The sequence below is a fragment of the Lagopus muta genome, chromosome 11 (genome assembly GCF_023343835.1).
Source record: "Lagopus muta isolate bLagMut1 chromosome 11, bLagMut1 primary, whole genome shotgun sequence".
In the NCBI taxonomy this organism is placed as follows: domain Eukaryota; kingdom Metazoa; phylum Chordata; class Aves; order Galliformes; family Phasianidae; genus Lagopus; species Lagopus muta.
Window position 1 is genome coordinate 17,136,977 of NC_064443.1, and position 18,446 is coordinate 17,155,422.

Here is an 18,446-nt window from a genome sequence, read left to right on the forward strand (position 1 = left end):
CCCTGAAGAAGAATGGGGCTGTGGTGGAGTGCCCAAGTAGGCTGAGATGGCAGAGCCATCCAAGAGCTCACCCTAACCAAGCCGAGGCTCTGTTCTGGGAGCAGAACTTTGTGAGTCCTGAAAACATGTCTTCAAAAGCACGTTCTTAGAAACTGGACATTGGAGATATATGGGCCAACCTGTGTGGTCAGTCGATACTTTATGAATTGGTTGGTTTTCATCCTAATTTTTGTATCCAAATCTGACTATGGAGGAATCCACTTGCCTAACTTGAGTCCAAGATTCCTTCTAATATTCTTGCTCCTAAGTTGTGGGGCTTTTGTTGTTGTTTTGATTTGGATCTGAATTTTACTGCTTTCTTTCAAAAGAAATGTTGGACACTAAGAACCAAACACTTCAATGAATTTGTTCCTAAATCTATCATTGCTTGAAAAGCAGATAGGTATGCAAGCAGCTCAGGGTATCTTGGTGTCATTATTGCAGATTGGATCAATTGTCTAGCTATGGCAGCAAACACTCCCTTGTAATGCACTTAGTCAGTTGTGAAATCATGTACTCAGTAGTGGGAAAAAAGAAAAACCTCCATAGCCCCTCCAAGCAATCAATTTATGCCCTGAAGCATGAGATTTGATTACCATTGTTATTATCTTAGCTTGCATAGTTACAAATGTTATTAGCAGTCATAAAATTATCCAGCCTTTAAAAGATTGCACGCACACACACAAAAGCCAGCATCTCACTCGGGGTTCTTCAAAGCCAACATTCTTGGGATTGCTTCTAACTGTGATAAGCAGTATTCCCTTCTATTTGTTTTAAATTTGTTGTATTTAATCACGTGGACTTTTCCTGTATTCTCATTTATGAAGATTAGCATCTTCTGTAACAGAAGTCTGTAGCTTCTCTGCCCTGGTCAAGACCCATCTAGCTTTCTGCATTTCAAAGCGGAGTATTAGTGATGTATACTCAGGTACATGCTTAACAAATCATTAATGGCACGTGCATCACTCTGTCTGTTTTTCCTTCTACAGTTGAAGACGTTCCCTATGAGCTCATACTATCTAATGCAGCTTTGTTCTTCTCTGCTTACATCCCAGCTGGTATAATTTAAACATAAAAATTCCAAAGTTAATGGAAATGCTGTGAGATGCTGCAGCAGTACAAAACAAATTTTGATATGGGAAAAAATGTTGGTTGGCATGAAGTCAATTATGTCGGCCATTTAATTTGTTCAGGTCTAGACCTGATTCCCACAAACCTATCCCTTAAAAAAAAAAAAAAAGGAGATTCCAGCTCGTGGTGTTCAAGTATGTTCACATTTTTGCATATCTACCTGTTCAAAAAAATTACATCGTCTTTATTAACGAGCTGTGGCAGTGGGATGCGTGCTGGCAACTGCCAGCAAAATGAATTTTCTCTAAAGAAAATCTTTTGTCCCAAGTGTTTTGTGTAGCTCCAATGGCATTTAGAGTAAAACTGGAAATCTTCTGAGCCTCCCATCAGATTCTGGAGCTGATTTTCACACGGTGGATGTTTCTTGAAGGGCGTGTGTGCAGTGAATCAGGTAATGAGTTAAAGTAGAGGCAGGCACACCCTCAACTGCTTCTGATTTCTTTAGGCAACTCCTGAAGTAAATATTCAGGGTTTTTTTCTTACAGTTGATATGAGAAAACATCACACATTTAATGTGGGTGTTAAATATATGATCAATGCCAACCTAGAGAGATTAAATGGATTTTTCCAGTGATTCTAGCAGTGTTTCTCTAATTCTCACAGCAAGCAGTGAGTACGATGAAAAGGCTTCTTGACTTTCAGCAGGAAATGCCCAAATATAGAGCAATTTTGTAGAGCCATGGACACACCTAAATTGTGTTTCTCTATTTTTGGGCTGTGATGACGTAAGTGCTGTAGCATTTGTCCTGTTTCATTAACCTGGGTAATCTGAAGTAGAATAGATTATGCATTTTTACACTCAAAGCAAACCGCAGTCCTGGCAATGGATGTGATCAGCGCCACATCTTGTTATGAACGTGAACACGTTTCATTTTCTAAGTGTGGAGCAGCTTTTGGTAAGGTTGAGTGCTTTGACTTTTCCATCAGCTGAAGGAGGACCTTCTGCACGGCTGTGTGTCAAAAACTGAAAACCATATAATGGTCAGCATGATGCAGACTGGAAAAGTGGGAAGGTCTTGGTGAGATCGTGCTGCCAGAGAGGACCTGAAAGCTGGGCCAGCCTCTGAGAAATGAAATGTCTGTGGCCACTGCACTGTGCAGCCCAGCCTGTTTCTGTTTGCCTTCGTGCGTACCTGTGGGTGGGTATGGCAACACGGCTATGGGCAGCGTGGGAAGTTGACTTTGGCAGCAGGCGCTTTAAGTAATTAAATTGTCTCTTCATTGCAGCAGAGCTCCTGCAAAGCCCTGCCAAAACCTCAGCAGATCTTTGGTTGCTTCTGGATTGTGGTTCCATATCGAATGGCCATGCTTACGGGGGGGTCAAATGGCTTCTGGATGTGTTGGCAGCCCTGACACAGCCAAGGCAGCCCCTTGCAGCCGTCTCCTTTTCCATTTATGTGCTGAGGTTTCCGCTGCATGGGAGCACAGGCCTGTTGCTTAGCTGTTGGTTGCTTTGGAAAGCAATGTGCTGTAAATATAGCATTTGACTGTCTTTGGACTAAACAGTAAGTCAATTCAGGATTTGGCTATGAGAGCTGGATTCAAAGGGAAAACTCCCATTTCCTTACATGTGCTTTGGGCTCCATCTCAGCTGCACATAAATCCATGTGCCCGGCACCAGAGCTTGCCAAGCAATCACCGCATGGCTTCCTTAACCAGCAGAAGCTTTTCTCCATACGTTCAGTGAGGAAATGGGCTTCTATATGGGCACACATCGATAGAAGCATAGTTTAATATGAAGATGTTATCCATGAATTGCCTGACTTTGCATAACTAAAATAGCAAACATAACATTGCTTTAACACTTTTGCATTTGCTTTCTCAGCACGGAATGAATATATTCAATTATTCTACACTTTTTCCTACCCGTTCTCACATTTTCTTTTACTACCACATTCAGTTTATAGTGTCTTGCCTTAATTTTGATTACTTACTTCCTGTCCAAAAAGTGAGCTCAGCCACCTATATCTGCTGGAGATGAACATCACTCATTTGCCAGAACATCAAACAAGGCTGAGTGCTACCATAGGAAAAAACCTTGACCCCAAATGGTAACAATCCCCATGAGTGTTAGCTGAAATTCAGCAGGGTGGTTTTTCAGTTTTATCACAGAATCATCTCATAGAATCATAGAATGGCCTGGGTTGAAAAGGAGCTCAAAGATCATCTAATTCCAACCCCCTGCTATGTGCAGGGTCACCAACCAGCAGCCCAGGCTGCCCAGAGCCACATAAAGCCTGGCCTTGAATGCCTGCAGGAATGGGGCATCCACAGCCTCCTTGGACAACCTGTTCCAGTGCCTCACCACACGTTGGTGAATGTTTCATTGTGATTATTGTACATCACGTTAGACAAAGCTCAGAGAAAGGGAAAAAAAATCAAAACCCAAAGCCAAAGGTCAGCAGTGAGGCAGAGAACGGTCTGAGAAGTCCAAGCCCCAACAGAACGGTTGTGCCTGACCTTCATCACCTGCACACAGCAGCTTTGGGCAGATGCTGAGCACAGTGACCGCAGGGTTCTGATCTCAGCCTTCACTGAGCACTTACAAATTTTGCCTGTGCAACAAAAGGAGTGATGGAAATGAAGCACACAGGCAGAAGGTCTGGCTTCTCCAGTGCACTCTGAGCTGAAAAAAGAAAAGAAGAACTAAAGGAGTAAAGAATAAATGAGGAAATGAGAGGTTTGGATACCTAAAAGATGGGGTATTGTTACAAGGGAGAGAACAGGGAGGATGGAGACCATCCCCAGCAAATTTTTTCCTGATTCACATCCCTTCCTCTGAAAAGAAATGACACTTGTGCACTGCGAGAGAAGGGAAAGCGGCGGTGTGCCGCACTTTGCCCCTGTAGGAGCCCCCCACCATGTGCGCACCGCGGGGGGGGGGGGGGGGGGGGGGGGGGGTCACTCCAAACCTTCCACATCTCACTCCTCCCGCCACGCACCCGCGAGTGCCCCCCGGCGGGGGTGCGGGGGGCGGCCCGGGGCTGCGCTCCCTCCCTCCGTCCATCCGTCCGTCCCTCCCTCCCTCCCAGCTTCAGGTGCCGCCTGGAGAGCGCGGCGGGGCGGAGGCTTTGCTGGATCCGGCAGGTGGGGGCCGGGATTGTGGAAAGGGAAGGGACCGGCACCGGCACGGCCCCCCCGGGGGAGGCGGGCGGAGGTTTGGGAAGGTGCAGGGGCTCGTTGCCATGGCTCCCTGCAAGCGCTGCCGGAGGAGATAGTGATGCCAGTCACGGAGGGACCCCTCTTCCTTCTCGTGGGTGTGTAGCGGGGCTGGGTTGGGCTTTTTTTTTTTTTTTTTTTTTTTTTTTTTTTTTTTTTTTTTTTTTTTGGAGGGGTGGAGCGATTAATTTGGAGATCCGGGACGGGGCTGCGGAGCTGCTGCTGTAGGACCGGCTGCTGCCTCTTCTGCTCGAGGTAACGGTGGGGGCTGTGCGTGGGGGTCCGGCTCAGAGCTTCGGGGCTGCCCTAAGAGCGAAGTGCCTCTCTCTGCTTTTTCACCGCAACCTCTTTGAATTTCACGCTAATCTTTCTCCCTCTCCTTGTAACGTAGCCGCTCCCGAGCGCTCCGCCCTGGGAGGCAGCGAGGAACTGCGCCGGGCTTGGCGGTGCGGAGGAGCCGGCAGGTGCCTGCGGCTCCCCAGGGCTGCCTTCCCGCAGGTCTCTGCCGAGCGGTCGCTGCACCGGGAAAGTTTGCGGTGTGTGCAGGGCGCGGTGCGGAGCCCCGGGGGGAGAGAGGGACGGGGGTGGTGATGGTGGTGATGCCGCTCCTCGCTCTCGTGCTGGGCTGGGGGGATTCAAGTTTGCAAGCCGGATGCCGTTCATTTGTGACAAATAGTTGTTGCTTGGTTTATCGTTATTATGATAAATTTTATTTTCCCCTGATGATTTTGGAGAGTATCTGATTGTTGTTATTATTATTTTTTTTTTTTTTCTGCTGTATCTAAATAATTGCCGATTCAGGTGCGTGTGGCTCTTTTTTATTTTCCCTTCTCTGGAGGAGTGATGTGACGGCTGTGGAGCTGCACGATGCCCTGCTCCTTGGTGTGCTGTACCGGCTGCAGTTACGTACAATGAGCCGTTTTGGGGAGCATCGGGGTCTCAGCTGGGTTTGGGTTTTCATCGTGCTGAGAGGCACTGCCTTCTGCATGTCTTCCAGCAGTCAGGTGCAGTGAGGGGGAATAGCCATCACTAGCACAACTAACGTTGCTCTTCTTATTTTGGGGCTGCAAGGAGTTAGGCTGATGTGTTGAATAACATTCAGATGTTCAACTGTAACTCAACAGATAGAAAGGAAGCATTTTTATTCTCAGCTCTGGATGGAAACAGTGTTGCTTGAAGCACGTTTTTGAGAATTTCAGTGTGACTTGACAGGTAGTATTTTTGTGTCTGCCAAGGGTTTATTTGGTGTGTCTGAGTTAAACACATGTTGTGCAGCTCTCACAAATACTAATCCATACACAAGAAACAGAAAATATTATGATGCGGTTCAAAATCTGGGAAAAGGAGATGGGGGGGGGGGGGGGGGGGGGAAGGGAAGCCTGCACCTCACAATGACTGTGATTTATTCTTTTATTGCCATACGTGAATGGAAGCAGCATTGCTGTGTTGGAGCTGGGCATGTGGGCCTTCACCCACTGCTCCCATGGGGCTCTTAGAGGTGCGAGGGATCCGTGTGTGACTGGTGCTGTGTTAAGACTTTGCTGTTCCTTCAAAGCAATGGGTTTTCTTTGTCTTTTCAAAACAAACAAGCCCTCTCCCAGTGTCTGTAAGAAAACACAGGGTTCTTGCTAGCCATTTTCTATGGTCCTTAGGCCGTGGCCCTGCTAGCAGCAGAGTTTGGCTTACAGAAGAGCACAGGACCAATACGTGCTACGTAGAAATGAGATGCACAAGATAATGTACCAGGGTTTGTAAGTTCCTTCAGGAGTGTGTAGTATAGCATAGTATGCACTAAAGTGTCATTAAATGTCTTTAGTCAAACAGGGTGCAGCAATCCAGGAGTTGCAGAAGTTTTGCCCTAAGTTTTGAAAGCAATTCCTTCTCTAAAATGGGCCTATTTATTGTTGTCTTTATCAAAAGAGGGATAAAATGAATTCGGAATGTGTGGCTGAAATAAAGAGGCTGTTCTCTTATATACGTCCTTATACGTCTTCATTACATTTAACTCATTCTCAGTGTAAATGAATGCAATTACTATGGACGTTTTGTGTGTTTCTTCATTAATTAAATGCAGTGAATCAAAGCATAATACTCCATTTCTCTACCCCAAGAAGTACAGTAGATAAGCCTTCCTTTAAATGAAGGACCACATTATTCACAACATTTATGTTTACCGCGGGTGGCTTGGATTGGAGCCATCTTGTTTGCCAATAAAAATGTACTTTATTGGTTGTTTGGAAGGAGAAAGGAAAGCAGGTAGATGTGCATTGTGTGAAATGATGTGGTGGACAGTGGATGCTGAGATGAGGAAGGATCCTCCAGTTTCCCCAGTGGAAGAGGCCAGGGACTATTTTAAACTCTACTAATTAGTACAGTTTATCTTGCATGCTTTACAATGCAGCACTTAGTTAATTATAGCCTTTCCCATTAGCAGTATGCGAAGAATAATGAATTAACATATCACACAGATCAAAAGAACATCTACAAAGTTTATCTTCCAAGAAAGAAAGTGTCATTGTAGGCAGGAAGTCCCCGTGGCTTTCCCAAGGCACACATTTGTTGGAATTCCTTCGCTGGCGCTGCGATGCCTGATGAATGACTTGAATTGATCCCAAACAAGTGACACTGGAGCTGCTGGTTGCTTAGCAACTCGCCAAGATGCCACAATTTCTTTTGGTATATTTGTCCAGCAAAGTAGAAATTCTGTTTTGTTAAAGATTTTTTTTTTTTTTTTTTCCTGCCAGCACAAAGATGACCTTGTAACAGCCTCAGATGATGTATAATTAAAAATGATGCATCAGTGCTGAGCCTGGCCAGCAGCATGGGTATGAAAAAAAGAGCAGAAATCTTACTTGTAAACCATATTCTAGTGTTAATGTGCTCAGTGTTTTATAACAAGTTTCAATTGTCCTTTCTCAGTCAGACTTCTGTCTGGGGGGGGGCGGGAAATCCACTAGTGGGAGAAGCAAGTCTAACAAAGCTGCTCTTCCAAATGCCTTTTGAACCGTTCCTGTCATGCTGTCTGGAGATGTGAGATCCTGCGAGGTCTTGTGGAGTCACACCGTGCTGCATTATGAGGAAATGAAATGCAACATGGCACATGGGGTCTGGTTGTTGTCTGCCTGGTGTTGGGGCAGCCTGGCATGTCCTGCAACCCCTGTGTCTGGAGATGTCTGCCAGGTTGTCGTTGCAGAAGAAATTGGTTGCTTATCTGATTTTGTATGAGGAAATAACAGACATAGCACTCAAAGGGCGAAAGGAAGATAGAATTACTGCTGTCATATACACCCAAGATACCAGTTCTGGCTCTACCTATCTTCTCTCAACCTTCTCACAGTTCGTACGTGCTGAATCCTGCTTTTATTTCAGTGTTTTTTGGCACCTTTGTGTCCCTTGCTACTGGCATCTTAGCTGTGGAGTGCATCTCGTGAGGGGAGCTTTTCAGCTGTCCCTTTGGTTGGCATTATGGTGTGACTGCACAAACCAGATTCCTCTTAGGTGAGTCCGAGTCACAGTATCAGTTTACTTTGTGCAGGCCTGCTATTGATGGGCTTTTCATTTGTGGCCTCCTGACTACAGCTAGAGGAAAGCCTTTGCACCATGCCCAGGTGGATTTGGGGTTCTCAGTGCGGTTCTTCTCTATTTGCCTGCTCGGTTGAGCTCTCCTGCTTGCTTATATAGACATGTGGTTTTCCGTCAAAATGGTAACTAAGAAAAAGTATCCCAGGGCTAGGAGAATTGCGGGCTGTCATGGCATTTATTTTCTCATTGGCATTCTGCAAGATTTCTTCCTCCCTCTTGGTGAGAAAAAAGAATCCAGGGATTCTTCTTCTTTCCTAGATAAAGACCTTGAGTCCTGCATGATTTACTGGCTTGCTGGACTGCAGGGGTTGTACAGCATTGCAGTTAGTAACTGCTGCCATGTGTGGACCACAGTGAGCCAAAACTCAAGTCATCCTTTGCCCCCAGTGTTAGCCCAACATTGTTACCACTCATAAACTGTGTACTTGTAGGCTGGGTCCTGTATTCATCTTGCTCCCGTGTGTCCCTCTGGATTCCTGGGGAATGAGTCAATCTGAATCCCTTAGAACAAGCTGGCTATTTATTACCTTCTGCAGCAAGAAATAAATGTTCCAGTAAGAAATAAACATCACAAAGGCTGGAGATCTGTGAATATGTAAGAATGTTCTTACTTTGCAGGAAACAAATCTGTGGCTGTGGTGAAACAGGGAGAGAAAAATACTAGATTTCTTTGCTGCGTAAGCTGGCGTGTATTTCTGTGTTTCTCTTATTTTTGGTTGTGGAGTAGATGCCATACTCCATGGGTGTCCATGCAAGATAGAGGAATACATCCAACTCATCATCAAAGGCCAGTGGTTAACAGATTGTCATCTCCAGGAAGAGTGGTGAATGCCAAAAGGGAAGCACTTCTGTATGCTTTATTGAGGAATCAGTATTAGTCCCAGTAACTAGAAGTTGATTAGCACGATTTTGGGCATGCTTTTAGCCAGAGAAGATACTTTTACGTATCTGAAGATGTTCTGCATGAGTCTTCCTAATATTTCACGTTGTTACTTGTGGTTTTAGATTTTTGGTCCAGATTTAGGTATGTTGTCCTGTTGTGTGTCAAAATCAATGCCCCAAACTCAAGTTGTTTTCTTTCTTGTTTTTGTTTTTTTTTTTTTTTTCCCTTCTCTGAATTAATGTCCTTGTATCTGTCTTATACATTGATTTCTGTAAGTACATTTGCATATCTAAATGTTGATTAGTGTGCTCTATAAACAGATAAGGGCAGGCAGAGATATTTGGGATGCTTTGTGCCTCTGTTTTATACTGCTGTCAGCTCCCAGCACCCTTCATGGAATGCACTGTGCTATTTTCTGAGGTTGCAGCATTCCTCTTAGCAGATGTTTCCTTCTTCCTTCATTACACCTGGATGTATGAAACGCCACAAAGTGCAGATGGAAAACAGTTTATCATAAAAATTAGTATTTGTAATATTGTTACAGCTGAACTACTGCTAGTTGCTGGGAGTGTGAGCTCCAGCACCTGTTCTGTTTAAGGACAAGATTTATGTTACATTCTCCAGAAGGCTTTTTAGGTATTCATATTTTCTTTTGACCACTGCTAGCCCTCTCATTTTTCCACCTATGGAGAAAATTGCCAATTTTTCTTTTCAAGCAGTTTTTCTCCTTTTGCTGAATCGGCCATCAGATGGGATGAAAGTGGAAGTGTGGTGGGGATGGACTTGGGTTAGTGGTGACAAGGACACTGGGGAGAACAGGACTTGGTGGGAACAGGCCTGTCTGCCTCGGAACAGCCCCATGCTGCATTCCCAACAGGCAGCCAACACACAGCAGATTTAGCTGTGATGAGAAAACAAAGCTCCAAGTAGTGTGCCCATCCTGTCCTCTGAGCTTATGGTGAGGAAGGAAGTGGGGAATTGTAGAACAACTTGAGTTGGAAGGGTCCCACAAGGATCACTGAGTCCAACTCCTAGCTCCACACAGCACCACTCAGAACTCGAGCCATATTTCTGAAAGGGTGGTCCAAACACTTTCTGAACTCTGGCCGGCTTGGTGCTGTGAGGGAGCTGTGCACTGCAATGAGGTTTATAGATGAGATGAACCTGAGCGAAGGGCATCTGTAAGGGAGAGATCTGCCCTACTGAAGAGAAGTTTTAACTATTATCAAATAGTGCAACACGAGATTGCACTTTAAAAGAAGCATGTCTAAAGATTTGAGTGTGTCCTCTCGCCCTTCAGTGTAGCCTGGTCAGTAAGATGGCTTCACTGCTTTTAAAAATCTCTTTTTGATTGTCTCTGTTTAATGGGATCCCCCAGAGGTGATGTGGAAGGCTGGTGGTCACCTTTCAGGCCAGCATCCTGGATGAAATCAGTTCTTCAGGTAGTAGCCTTCTGAGAGGAAGGAGGAAAATTGGACAAATCCATCTTTCAGTCTAAATCTTCTTTGCCAGCTTTCTGTGTGTGCCATAGCCAACCTGTGTCAGCCTCAGAGTTTGGCTGGTGGCTGTGGGTGCTGTGCAGGAGAGGAGAGGGCTGCCTTCACGGGGAGCATCCCTGCAGCTTTGTGGGTTATATGAAAGATGCATCTGTCCTGCCTTGTGTGTTAAGACCAACAGAAGACTACAACAGCATTTGGTAAATAATGGCTGGTGCCTTTGTGCAAGCCCCAGTGTTTGAAATAAAATTAGTCTTGATGAAAGATTGCTCTACTTATAGGAAAAATAAAATTGCTTTTCCAGGGCAGAATTATTTTTTCTTTGGAAAATACCTTAACGGTGCTTTCAGCTAATAGTAGTGATTAACTCAATAGCTTTTGTTTATATACAGGTGGGTTTTTTTGTGTGTGTTTGTTTTTTAATTTACTGAAATTAGAGAATCAATAATAAAGGATCATCCGTAGATTTTGAAATATCTGTAGATTTTGAAATATCTGCAGAATCAGTCTTGCACCCATCATAGTCTGCCTTTACTAACTGATCTATTGGTATTTGTACCTATGGAAGATTTTATTTTATTTTTCATAGGAAATAATAACCTCACGACACTGGCGTGACTTTAGGGATTAGTATTGCACACAGAAACCAGTGGTGAAGTCACGGCGCCGCTGAAATAGATGGTCAAACTCGCTCTGACCTCCGCAGAGTCAGGTTTTTGTCCCAAGAGTGACGAAAATCTAATTTACAACCTAACCAGTTGGAGAAATAGGCGTAATGGCTCAGATCCGTGACTGATACAAACGGCGGTGCTTGGGCTGGCTGATTGAGTTACGCTGGCTTCCACCATCTGGGCTCCTGCAGGACAGGGTCAGGCCGTGTGCGTGGGCAAACAAGCATGTGACAAACTTCTCTGCAGCGTCTCCTGTCGAGTGGCACATTCTTGTCTCTTCTTTTGACTGGAAACAAAACAGTGTGAGACAGTTGTGAATATTCCTGTTTCCCAAATCGTGCAAACTACAGATGTTGTGCTGTAAGCTACAGAGCAATTGTGATTGAAGGGCTGTCCCAGGCATACAAAGCAGAGGAATACCTACTGTGTTCCATGTACAGGGCTGCCATTGAAATACACGCTCAGAACTGGCTACCTGCATGACAAATGCACCACTCTGTTACTGATGGAATGAGGCTGGACAAGGCTCTCACCTAAATCTGGGATTTTTACTCTCTCTGATTCTTGTGTTGGGTTGCAGCATCCCTGATGGTGCTTTTTTTTTGGCTAATTCCTGCCCAAATGGTGCCGACCTGCTGGGAAGCACGCTGAGGGAATTGCTGAGAACTGAGTTCCACAGAGCCCAGTGCTGTAATAAAGGTAAAGTGCAGTAGCTGTGGTAGCACCGAAAGGAACACAGCCCATGGTTGTGCAGCCCATGAGGAACAGAAGTTCCTCCAATTGACTTCCACGTGTGCAGGATCCTACCTCCCTAATTACCCACACATCATCATTGTGAGCCTTTCCTGCTGACAGGCAGCTCTGTGCAATGAAATCTCACCTAATTCCACAGCAGAGCAATATGAAAATGTCATTCTTGGTGCATAAGAAATATGTTTCAGTATTTGTAAAAAACAAACAAACATAACAACAACAAAAACAGGCAGCAAACAAATCTTATCATGTGTATCACAAAATGAGGAAAAAAAATCTGGGATAATCTTTGTGTTCAGCAGACAAGCAGTATTCTCTGTACAAACCTCTGCTGCTATCATCCTCCAAAATGTATGCTAAGCTTGTCTGTGCACAAAGCTCCTTGTAATGGGTCATGGTTTGACCAAATTTTTTATCCTTACATAGTGCTGCTATAGAAAGGAGCAGTGTATTTTGCAGTGTTATTTATATAATGCACTCTCTGAAAAGAGTAACGTATGCAAAGCTTTGAAGCTCAGGCACTGGCAATCCATTTAACCATTTATGGTTTTATGCTCCTTATAATCCTTGAATCCAAATGTCTCTAGAGAGGGAATTGGCCCTTAAAAAATTTTAGACCTTTAAATGAAATGAATTTAAATTCACTCATTTGCATTATTTTTTTTCTTTTTTTTTTTTTTTGTGCCCCTCTGCCTGAATGAGATATTACCTCAGTAATTGAACTGTAACTTTGCTACAGGTAAATAACGTACGACAGCTTATATTCCGAATGCTTCACTGCTTTAGGGCTGCACAGTGCGAATCCAGCAATTTGCAGCACACCTTGGAGACGGGACGTGTCCACTCCACTTAAGATCACTGACTGCTGGGCTGAGATTCATTTAATGTGTGCTACTCAGTTTGCTTCTGGAGCGGGGACTTGCAGGGATGCTGCAGGGTGGTGAAATGGGCATCCCTGGGAAAATTAGGGAGATTGAGGTGAGCGGATGGAAGTGATGCTAGGAGAGGTGTGGTGGATTAAAGGGATGGCATGTCCATCAGAAGGTCTGTCTTCATGGCCTTTCCTTTCTTGGAAAAGGCAGTGATGTGTCATACAAGGGTGCTGAAATATTTTTGGCTCTGTTAGTAAAGTGAGAAGGGTTGTGGACAGCTTTTGCTGGGGTTCTGTAGGGTCCCAACACTTCCAAGTAAGTAGGTAGTAATGCTGGTTATCTAAGAACTCCATGTGTGGGCTGGGGAGATCTGCTTTGGTGCTGGCTTCTTGTGCATCTTGGTGTGCTGTGGGCACACCAGAGCAGCATGGGTGCAAAGAGAGAAAGCAAAATGAGGAAGGGGATGGTTGTCTGGAGGTTGATGGTTTTTGCATCAATCAACAATTGATGGTTGTCTGCATCAATCCCCCCCAAAAGCAGAGGCAAAGTTGATTGAGGGCTGAATGCATGTGGTGTTTTAGGAGAGGATTAACATCAGACTGGAGCTTTCAGCGAAGGGAGCCCATTCCTGGTGAGGTTATGTGATTGCTGGTTACAGGTAACAAAGCAGCTTTGTGGCAGAGTTCTCTAGGTATTAGATTTGGTATCTACTGACATTTCAGTTTAAAAGAAAAAGAAGTTAGCATGTAGTACTATCAGCACTCTGCTTGATGAATAAAGATTCATCCAACAAGTTTGGAATGATATCTGTCCATGAGGATTCTTTTTTGAAATGTGTGTTTCTACTGCAGCTTCACTAGGATGAGAACTGGTCCTGAGTCTGTTTGATGTCTCTGTCGATAGTCTGGACATGGAAATTTAATGATCACTGCCGAAATTTCGGATGAGGCAATTCTGGGAGTGTGCAAATAATGAGTTATATGAACAGACTGAGTTGGCAAGGTGTTCCTCCTCCCATCCTCCTAGGAGTATGAGCCTTAATGAACACGCTGTGTGGTACATCTGTCAGGGGAATCATCCTGAAAGGATGGGGAAGGGGCACAGCAGGCAAGGCAGGGAAGATTGCTTCCCAATGGGATGCTGAGGCTGAAGGACCTTTTGACATAGGATCAGCACTTGTAGGTGTTATCTGAGAGCATGAAAAACTGCGGCCAGTTCTGGTGATAGCAGTTTAAAAAAAGTTTGCAAAACTGGTAAGTCTAGGAAATAACCACAGTATTGATTTGAAAAGTGGAGAAAATTCCCCTTAGTGGGGGGTTTAGAGACTTAATCTGCTTAGCTCATCAAAAAGAGGATTGAGAAGGGACTTGATTATAGAGACAAGTATTTTCATGGGGGAAGCATATACCCAGCTTTTTAATCAAGAAGAGGGAAGAATAATAAGAGCCAATAGCTGGAAGCTGGAGCCAGGCAATGTCAAACTGGACATTAAACACATTTTTTTTAATCTGTGTTTAACTACTGGAATGCATAATGGTGTGTTCAGATTGAGGCTGGATATCTTGTGTGATAGGGTCAGTCAAATGCATGTTACTGGATAGAATTTGCAGGCAATGGGGAAAAGTACAGAAGGTTCAAGTGTCTTAAATTCTGTGAGCTTTGAGAAGTCGGTCATAGGAAGAAGATTTAAAAAAAAAAAAAGAGGGGAAAAAAGGAAGAATGTGTATGGAAAGCATAAAAAGGAGAAGCAGAATCTAAGGAAGGAATTTTGTTTGGAGGGAGAGAGTGCTTTTTTTTTTCTGAATTTGGGAGCATATGTCTCAGCAAAGTGAGTTTTGGCACTGAAACACCTTGAGTGTTGGCAGCGCTGGAGTCATCTGTTACATAGTCAAAACAGCAAATTTGGATTCTCTGCTTTGTTAATGATGATGGAGAAGCCTTCCATTTGCCATTTGGGTGTTTGGCACCGCGGGCTCTCTGTTCTGCTGCTCCACAAGCAGGCAGAGCAATCAGCTTCACTTAGATGTGATGGGGCTGAGGGCTATTTCCCCCTCGAGAGCCATGGCACGTTCCCCAGGAGTGAAGGGCATGTCATGGATTGTCTGGGCTCCTCCTTATCAGCAGCAAGCTGTCACTGTGGTCTCGGTTGTCCTTCACTTTATTGACTCAAATGTGACACAAAAATTTTAAAAGCACTGTGCTTCTGTGAGTTTAAAACAAACACAGGAAATCCAGCAAGGAAGCCTACTGGTCTCTGCTATTTTGGATGTGTAGTATCTTTGTGTGTATTCATCCTCATGAAATAGTTTCATGATATCAGTGTTTGCATTGTCTTTTTTCCAGGGAAACATGTTTTGTTTCAAGCGCTCACAATGCCTGATAACCAGGTAGTCATTAATTCAAATGCCATGTTGTGGTTCTTCTATGAGAAAGTGGAGTAGTCAACTGAAGATCGTGGTCCAGGCGTATTTGCTGCTCGAATCTGGATTTTGTCTCTGGATCTACAGTTGTAATGGGAATGGAACACGTGCTGTAAGAGCTGTACATCCCTTTGCTATTGTGGGAGCTCTTTAGCCAGGACAGAAAATGGCTTTTTCCTGTAAAGCTGAGAAATGCTGTCTTATGTCCAGTTGAGTTTGTACTTGTTTTGCAGTGAGAAATGATTTGCTTAAGATAGTTTATTTGTATGTTGGTTTTGCTTTGTTTTTTACAAGTTCATTGCAAAGCTATTACCTTTGTTTAGCAACATTTCCTATATTGCTTTTGGATTTGAGAAGAGTATTTATTCCGAGATCTTCTCAATGAGAGTTAGCAACGTGTTTCCTCCTCACTGTTTGACAGAAACATAAACTCTTTGTGACCAATTAAGGCTCTGAATTACCTGCAGCTTTTGCAGAGGTCAACAGTTTCTGCCTCCTGTGGCCATCAGCATTACCCATAGCCAGCAATATTGAACAGTGGTTTCCTTACTTCTGGGCCAGAACGTGGGCATTTTCTGGACTTTGCTAAAACCTGGGCTTATTATGGTAATGTCCTCCTCAAAACGAGCAGGATGATTAAAATGTAAGAAACTGTTTTCTTTGGAGAAAAATATCATTCAGGAATGTTCTCGTTACCTGTAATAATCGACTAAGTGGGCAGTAATTATTCCAAAATACTGTTGGAAATCTATTGACCTTGACAACCGTTTTCTTTCTCAAATGGACATCTGAATAATTGTCTTTGCCTAAGGATTCCCTAGAAGCTGCTCTCAAATCAGAGCAGCACTTCAGTGTTTAACTCGTGACTTTGTGACATCCATTAGGAACAGAGAGGTAGGAATTACCCTATTCAATCCGATTAAAGATCCAATTAACTGAGAAACCTATCCTTGTGAGTAACTAATACTAGATGACTCAACATCTTGAAGAAAATAGGGGAGGAAAAAACCCACAGAAGCCAACCAACCGAAAAAAGAGCTTTCCTACCCCCCTCCTGTAAACTCTCATGATAACAATTAAGGAATAGCACAACCCTGAAAAAACTGTTTTCCTCTTACCAAGCACTTAGTGTTTGGCTTCCCTCCCAAAACATGAGATCAATAGCCCTTAAATTCTCATCCTGCCTTGTGAAAGTATTATTAACGCTTTTAACGTGTAATCACTTTCCTAACCACGATGCCCTTTCTATCAGTAATATTTTGTCAGAGAGTTCACAGTCAATTACTTATTATGATTTTCTTTCCCACTTTAAATTTGCTGTCTCTTAATTCCAATGTGATAATTAAAGTGACTGATTGACCTTGTTTCACTTGTCATGTATACCTGTATATGCCTGTCTTATTCATTCCTTAAATACTTCCTCTGTATGTGAAATACTGCCAGTTCCTTTCATTCCTTCTTAATGAAGCCTTTAATATTTTCTTTATTTTTGACCTGTTTGGTCTTTTCTGTAATGGCTTGGTTGTCCTCTGAATGCAGTTATAGTTAGTGTCAAAGATAAGCATATCTTAGCAGTCCTTCCTAATGTACTCTGTGCACAACTTCCTATCTCAGTTGCACATTCACCACTTGGCCTGTTGAGATGCTTTATACTGAAGGTTTTTTTCTTTTTCTTTATTTTTTTAATAAAATAATCCAATAGAAATGCAGTTCTTTTTCAGGCTCCTGTAGGCCAGGGGCTATTTGGTGAATTAAACTTCAGTGAAATAAACTGAAACAAATCTGTTATTGTTTTGGGAAAGTCATCTTTAGGTCACAGACCATTTCTAAATATAGGAGCAGTAATTGTCTCCCTGCGTTGATGATTCTGGCCTCCTGCAAGGTTCCTCACAGTTTCCTTGGAAGTGCCCATTCATTCAGATAGTGCCCTCTGGGTGAATAAAGCATAGATGCAACATATATGGGCACAATAGAGATATATGGACCCAGTGATTTAAAGTGATTGCCGTTTAGGTGTGGTTTTGCATGGAATTCTTTAACAGGCATGGCAGTTCTTGGAAAAATAAATGAGTTTGGGAGACAGTAGGTCTTCCACATATGTGTTTTTACTGTGTTGTGTAATAGGCAATAACTTTAGCCTTGGGCTTTTGAACTTGATATTATTTATCTTCCTGGGAAGTAGTTGGAGTACTGGCAGCATCTGATGAGGAAGGAAAACAAACAAAAACAAAGCAGCTCAATATGGAGGGTACCAGGCTGTAGTTTCATTCTAGAGACGTGAATTATGAAACTTGAAATTACCCATCTACAGCATGTTTGCATCAATGGAGGTATGAATATACAGCTACTAGTTCATATCATGTGCAGGCATATGGGAAATGCCAGAAAGCTCATCTACTAATGATTTCTGGTTCTGATATTTCACGTCCACATCCCTCTGCAGTTTTGGAGAGGAGATTCAGTTTTCCTCTGTTTTGGGGCATCACTTTTATTTGGGGGTTCCTCCCTGCAGATTACATTTTCCATGTATTTGGCTGAGGAACTTGTGGCAGATGTTATGACTCGGAGCAGATGAGAAGATTCAGACTGCTATCTTTTTTTTCTTTTTTTTTGCTTTTTTTTTTTTGCCTTTTTTCATAAGTGACTTGCCCCCAGGCATGTTTTGACAGGGGAGATATCATTTCAAATTAGAATGTGAACGTGGAGGCTTTCCAAAGCTACAAATTGCAGAGATTTCTCAGCATGGCTCAAAGAGGAAAAAAGAAAAGTACAGTGCTTGCTGATGGCTTTCTGTGGCGGGGGGTATTGCTGTGGTGTAGCTCTGATGGTTAACACCTCAGTTAATGGTTTTGTTACAGAGTTGGACACAAGAGACAGTGTCCACAAGTGAGCTGCCTTCATTTCCTTCTTTTAACAACTGCTTTCTCTGACACATTTGCTGCTTTGACCACTTTTGTTATTTTTTTTTTTCTTAATTGGTGTTACAGATCAGGTGGAAATGGAAGGAATGCTGAAATATTTGTTTTGATGGAGAAATGTAGGGGAAAAAGAGGGTAAAAATAACGTGAAACAGAAGGCAGAACAACACGAACGTTGTGTGAGACAACAAACTCATGAAAAAAGTATGGAATGAGTCTGGGCTGGAATTGGCAAAGGATTTGCAGCTCATCAGTGCATCCCTGCAGAAGCCCATGGAAGCTATAGAGGAAAGTTGCTGTTTCAAGAAAGCAAATCTGGGGATTGTTCCAATGTTTATTGTATAGGGAGAGAAGGAAGGAGGCAGAGTGTTTGTGAAGAAAACACACATGCACTAATACTTGATGAAAATAAAACACTGCCTATATAAGCATCATTAAGGCCAGCTTAACAGAGGTGTTTTCGTCAACCCAAAGACACACAAGGTATCTGCTCTGCTTTTCTTTGTATGTGCCCTCTGAGAT

At 43.4% G+C, this 18,446-nt stretch overlaps 1 protein-coding gene across 5 annotated transcripts in view; it reads left to right on the top strand.

Annotated features, from left to right (window-relative positions):
- The first annotated feature begins 4,202 nt into the window (after positions 1-4,202).
- CHL1 (cell adhesion molecule L1 like) overlaps positions 4,203-18,446 on the top strand; it is a 109,182-nt gene continuing 94,938 nt past the window's right edge. Inside the window, exon 1 of one of the 5 annotated variants that reach the window (XM_048957351.1) lies at positions 4,203-4,257. The gene's annotated coding sequence lies outside the window, so the exon portion shown is untranslated. The other 4 variants (XM_048957347.1, XM_048957345.1, XM_048957349.1 and 1 more) reach the window with 4 other exon arrangements.